Below are 6,782 nucleotides of genomic sequence, written 5' to 3'. Positions count from 1 at the left end.
GTAAAGATAAAAGAATTCTCTATTAGCTGTTTGCAAAGTCTTAAGGACACTGAACTTGTACCTTCTAGTTAAGAGATATACATTGCAAAAGACTTAACAAATAATAATAATAATTAATAATTGATAATAAAAAGAAATTTATTTGCCAGAATCTGATGATACAGGTATGTCATTTTCTACAAGAAATGTTCATTACAGGGTGATGTTTTATTTAGTGAAGTCGTTCTAACCTTTGTGCTGACTTTATGCTGTTCTAGGACTTCAAGGTCACACTAAGCCACCATGCATTTGTTTGCTGAAACCATTAATAAATTCACACTTGAGCTGTACAGGCAGCTCAGAGAATCAGATAACAACATTTTCTATTCCCCGATCAGCATGATGACAGCATTAGCAATGCTCCAGCTTGGAGCCAAAGGAAACACTGAAAAACAAATTGAGAAGGTAGGTCTAAGCTTCGTTTTTGACCAGCTTGAATTTGTCTCCCTGGCACTCTGTCAGTGTATAAGCAAATGAGCATAAAGCTTGATGCCTGAGAAGAAGAACAAGGTGCTGAGTAGGCATTGCCATGACTGTGACCATGAAACTAAGGGAGGGACACGCCCTTCCCAAACACAGTCCAGTTGATTCCTGATATCCCTTGGGGGCTAGGCTAGAATAATTGCCTTTAAGTGTTCAACAACAAGAAATTTCTTAAGTGGTAGAGACTATTAATGCAATAAATAGATTGTCTCAGGTCTGAGTGATGAGAATTGCAGTGTTTCCTAAGTACTGAGAGGATGGGCATCTATTTGTGTGACTGGTGATAGATCAGGTTTATAGTGTTTCTTACGAACATACAAATGTTGGGAGTATACATTTTCCAGAATTTTTAAGTTTTTTGCCTTTATTTTCAGTGTTTTGTTCTGTTTTTGTTTCCTTGGATTTAGACAGAACTTTAAGTGAACTTTTCTTGCTGCACTTAATGTCTCTCCCAGGTTCTTCAATTCAATGAAACCACCAAGAAGACAACAGAAAAATCTGCACACTGCCATGTAAGTGCAGGGTACCTCATGCCTAGAAGAGCTGCAGATTGTTGACAGCACTATACTTTAAAGAGGCCATTTTACATTTAAAGGAATCAGTCTAGAGGGGAATTTCCAAACAAAAGAGAATTGGGTGTGGGTTAGTGTGATGCTTCTTTCTCATAGTCATTATGTTCAGTAACTACTGAAGAAGGTCAGTATTGGATGGAGAGGAGGATAGTCAAGATTCAGCTCTAGTTGTGCCCTTCACAGGTAAGAACCATGATGAAATGGGAGGGAGGGATTCTGTTAAAGTGGAAGTAAAAAGGAATATGATTCATCATATATAAACACAAAAGTGTCTAAATTATACAAGTAAAAATGCACAATAAATGTTAGATGGTATTACAAGATAACAGTATTTGTCATTATCACAATAATGTGACTAAAACAATTGTATCTTAATTCAACAATTGGATTAAGAGAAATAAGCACATATTCACATATTAAGAGAATTAATCACATCTTGGAAAATGACTGTTATCACAACTATATGTTTTTAACCATTCTACCTTCTTAGCAGGAAAACAGAAGTGTTCTGATTCAGAGTTACTTAGATGCACAATTTGACTCTGTAGTATGTCTTTGAAGAGATCATTAAATTCTCTGAACCTTTTTGTTTTTATCTAGACTATACTCAGACTGATTTTACTTACATGTAGTCCTTAGATTAATCATGGGCATATGCTATCTTATAGGCAGAGAATATTCACCATGAGAGAATAACCATAAATCAGATTCAATTTGTCTTAAACAATACCATTAAAGATTATAGATATCAGGGCTGACTATAATAACCTTTTAAATAGGCAAACAGAACACGATCATGTACTAGTGATTGTTAGAAACGACATCTTATCTATACTTTTGAAGAACATAATCCAAAGCAACCTAAAAACACTACATATTTAGATGAAAAGTCAGCAACCCAGATTATGTAGAGGAAAAAAAAGGCATTTCTAGAAGAGGTTGAATGTAAAGTAGGAGTATTTAAGATAATATATTACAGCTATCAGAAAATGTTCAAAATTATCTTTGATATTACAAGTGTTTGGGTATTTATTTTGTGGGTTTGATATTTGCATTAGCAGAGTAATTCATTGAAAACCTTTTTTGGCATTGAAGGATGAAAAAAATGTCCATGAACAATTTCAAAAGTTTATGACTCAGTTAAACAAATCCAATGATGCTTATGATCTAAAGACTGCCAACAGTATCTATGGAGCAAAGGCTTTCCCATTTCTCCAGGTAAGTTGTGCCTGACTCTGCATCCCTTTAGTCTGCATCCATATATAAATAACCATACATAAACACAAGACGAGGCAAATTCACATAGGCAACACTTGCTCAAGGAGCACCAGCTTCATAATCAAAATTCTAACTGGATGAATTGTCCAAGAGCCTAGTGACCTGTGGGTGAAGCATGGGCTCAGGAACACTTCCATGAGAGAATGTAGGTCACCAGAACTTCCCATGAGTCTTTAGTAATGAACCAGCACTGACTGGATCACAGAGATTACAGTGGAGATGTATGGCAAATAGGATGCTTGTGGAATGGGCAGGCTTGGGGAAATCCTGGAGAGAACTGGGGAGGTAGCAGATATTATAGCATTTCCTCCATTGAGGAATACCCTCAGAGGAGATTACAATGGTTCAACTTAGAGGTAGGATAGCTCATCAGCCAGTCAGCTCTTTTAGGAGATTTTACTATGAAATTTGCAAGTCAAGCCCTCTTTTCCACTTGTCATCTGCCAGATGCTATATTAGTGTAAGGTTGCCTTCAGTTTAGTGTGTTTTCATATTGCCTGCCTATTACCTCAGTAAAAAATCTTTGTCTTCATAGCCTAACGGTTGCCATCATGGTCAGCAGTCAAATTATAGTATCATCACAACTAATAAAATTTGAGTGTTTAAAAATTGTCCCTAATTCTTTTAGGTTCCTTCACATCTCAAAGACATTTTTGGAAGACATTAAGAAGTATTAAGAAGTGAACGTGGAATCGCTTGATTTTGCACATGCAGCAGAAGAAAGACAAAAGAAAATTAATTCCTGGGTGGAAAGCCAAACAAATGGTATTGTGTGAAAGCACGATGGAGGAAGCACCAGAGATTATGGGATTCTCTCCATAAATATGAAGTGAACCAAGAGGAAATATGGATAATTTGGCAGAAAGCCAATCAGTTTAAATACAACAGGAGATTTGTTTACATGTAGATTAGTTACTGGTATCTGACAATCTGAGGCCTTCACTCAGACGATTTTCATATCATATCAATTTATCTAAGTTGCAGGCAATTCTGGGAAACTAAGAATAATTGTTAGAAAAATTCCCCTTCTCTTTTGCTAGTCAGAAGTGCAAGGCATTTCTTGTCTCTACAGCTGGATCTCAGACCAGTTCCTCTACACTGACATTTGGAAAGAATTTATTACATTGTCTTTACCACCTAGCACAGGGATCTCTCCATATACCAATCCCATATCAAGCCTTGGGTAGAAGGCTAGAAGAAGAAGGATAAGAGTTAATTTGACAGCATAGATCCAAACAGTGTGTCTCAGTACTCACTGAGAGTTGGCCATAATCACCCAGACAGAAAGACTGACAGCCTTTCCTATGACAAGAACTGATGTGTCCATTCTAGATAGCTCACAAAGCACATTGAGGAAGGCTATATCCTATGAACAGATCAACAACTTCTTCTTGTAATGACTTGGGTGAACAGTGATGAGTGATCAGTGGTGACTCTGGTAAAGCATCCTCCAGGAAAGCTCCTTGTACTGATGATAGACACTTTGTTCTTTCCCTTGAAGGAAAAATCAAAGACTTATTTCCTAGTGGGAGCCTGAACAGTAGCACTATACTGGTTCTGGTGAATGCAGTGTATTTCAAAGGACAATGGAACCACACATTTGATGAAAAGCATACCACAGAAGAAAAGTTTTGGTTGAACAAGGTACTGTTGGCAGTTTATTTACATAATGCCTTATGTTGATGTGTGTGGATGGTTTAATTTAAATAATAGTGAAACCATGGAAAGTCCAAAATAAAATATATCATGTGCTTTATTTTTATAACTTTATGTGAACAGGAATAACTAAAATCTTTTGGATGGACTTCACTAAACATCAGGTTTATCTGTTTATAGAATATTAATGTGCTTTGTCTCTGTACAATATTATCTGCCGCTTCCTGTGTCTCCCTTGATATGTGTGTGACATCCTGATTTGTTGCAGAATACAAGTAAACCTGTCCAGATGATGAAACAAAGAAACAAATTTAACTTCATGTTTCTGGAGGATGTGCAGACCAAAATTGTGGAAATACCATACAAAGGCAAAGAGCTAAGTATGTTTGTCCTGCTGCCAGTGGAAATCGATGGACTGAAGAAGGTAAGGCTTGTGTCTCCTTTTCTTCCCTCTATTGCCTGATTTCTTCCTAATGTGTCAAATTCATGTAAGACTCTAAGGAAAATAATTAAGCATGAGACAATAATGAAAAGTTTAAAGGGAGATATTGCATCTCACCTTGTAATCTATGTATTTTACACACAGTCTGAATCACACTGCAGATTTGTCTAATCAGGAATTAAGCAGAGTTATGAATATTAAATATCAACATGATGACACTCATATGGAACAAGTAAAACTTGGTTGAAAGAAATATATAGCACTCTATAAAGTGTTTATAAATATTTTGAATGCTAAAGAAAAAACATAGGGCACTATATGGTAACTATAAAATGTAATACTATGTACATGAAAATATAAATAATATAAAAGTGAAATATGTGGCTAGGAGCATAAACAATAATGTATACAGTTTATTTGTACAAAATGATGATTCTGCTTTTTGAATATTGGAAATAAAATCTAAGTTTAATTATCTAAATAAATATATCTAAACCAAAAAACCCAGTACTTATTTATTGCTAAAGGTTTGACTTTAATTCGTTGTTCATGTAAGTTACAGTTTTCAGTTAGTTATGGCAATCTCTTTTCCTCCACTTTTAAAGCTTGAAGAACAACTCTCTACTGAAAAGTTACTAGAATGGACAAGAGCAGAAAATATGCATATGACCGAGTTGTATTTATCTTTGCCTCGGTTCAAAGTGGAAGAGAAGTATGACCTCTCAGTTCCATTGAAACACATGGGGATGGTTGGCGCCTTTGATCCACAGAAGGCTGACTTCTCTGGCATGAACAGCACTCAAGGTCTTGTGGTGTCTAAAGTTTTACACAAGTCCTTTGTGGAGGTAAATGAAGAGGGAACAGAAGCTGCTGCTACCACGGGGATAAAATCCCATAATTTATCTTTACAGATTACAGAAGATTTCTATTGTGATCATCCATTGGTCAAGCACAGTAAGACCAACAGCATCCTCTTCTTTGGCACAATCTCTTCCCCTTAAGTGAGGTGTCTCTGCCATGCTTCCAAAGAAGATAACTAAGCTAAATGAAGCCTGAAAACAACAGTTTCTCTTGCATTTATTTTCTTTCCCATCTTAGAGTTCTTGCTAAGAATGCATGGGTTGGGGCAGTATACCTCTATTATTTCTAATTTTTCTTTCTTTTCTTCTTTTTTCCTATACACACATGCAAATCTGGTTTCTCTGTATAAACATTCTCTGGGGAAAAATGAAGGAATACATTAACATAATTTCTTCTAATCCAACATGTACCTATGACCTGTGTTAAGTGAGCTAGAGTAAACCATACCATGTTTAAACTGATTACTATGAACAACTACATTGCTTTACTTGACTTTAGGAGATATCTCTCCACTTTGTAAGCTTATAAACGCTGTGATTTTACAAAAGACATTTTCAATAAAATAATAATCTTTTCAATTTATTTATTATTTTATTATCTTTTCAACAGAACGTGTCAATTACTCAGGAGGAATATGGAGAGAATTTTAAAAGCAAATTCACCTATGCTAAATCTGGTTTTGTGTGCATATATATTTCTACACATGTTTTTTTTTTATTTTTAAGAGCAAGAAAACTTTGTGGATTTATGGCTTATGTCTTATAGTACCAAGGAACAACTCAAGACCATTTGAATACAGATAAATTCTCTACTACTAAGCCAAGCCTCAGACACAAATAAAAATTTAAATACTACAATGTGAAATAATGATTTCATCAAAGATGAAAAGATTAGAAACATGTTAATATTAATATAATTTACTATATTGGCAGTCCTGGTGAGAGATCTGTGCTGTCCAATATAATAATTATTAGTCATCTGCCTTCACATATAAAGTAAATGAAGATACCTTAAATTGATTAGTCTACTTTTTTCTTACTAGCTGATGTGGCTAGCATGAGGGACCTTGAGCCATGGAATAGTCAACACTTTTATCATTCAGATTCCATTACCACAGAACACATAACAGCTCAGCTTAAGAATCTAGATAATTCCATGACAAAATTTAACATCAGGACCTTAAGAGGGCTCTTAGTAAATAAAGATAGAAGAGATTGACTATTTAACAGTTAAGATAGAGGTATCCAAATTTCAAATCCAATCTCAAATTGAATAGGAATCAGTGGAAAGTTTGTACCCAAAATACTATAAGAAAAAACAAATGGTTTTCACTTTTAACAACTCTAGACAAGGTAGATAAAAGTGTCAGTCCATTTATAGAGTGTGGTACAGTTTGTGTTTTTACAAAGAACAAATAATAACCAGTACACACATGTATAAATAGAATCTAT

At 35.1% G+C, this 6,782-nt stretch overlaps 1 pseudogene; it reads left to right on the top strand.

Moving 5' to 3' along the window:
* Gm8080 (predicted gene 8080) lies at positions 283-5,471 on the top strand (annotated as a pseudogene).

This window comes from Mus musculus, chromosome 1 (assembly GCF_000001635.26).
Source record: "Mus musculus strain C57BL/6J chromosome 1, GRCm38.p6 C57BL/6J".
Classification (NCBI taxonomy): Eukaryota; Metazoa; Chordata; class Mammalia; order Rodentia; family Muridae; genus Mus; species Mus musculus.
Note: the sequence above shows the minus strand (reverse complement) of the source record. Positions and strands in the feature narration are given on the sequence as shown.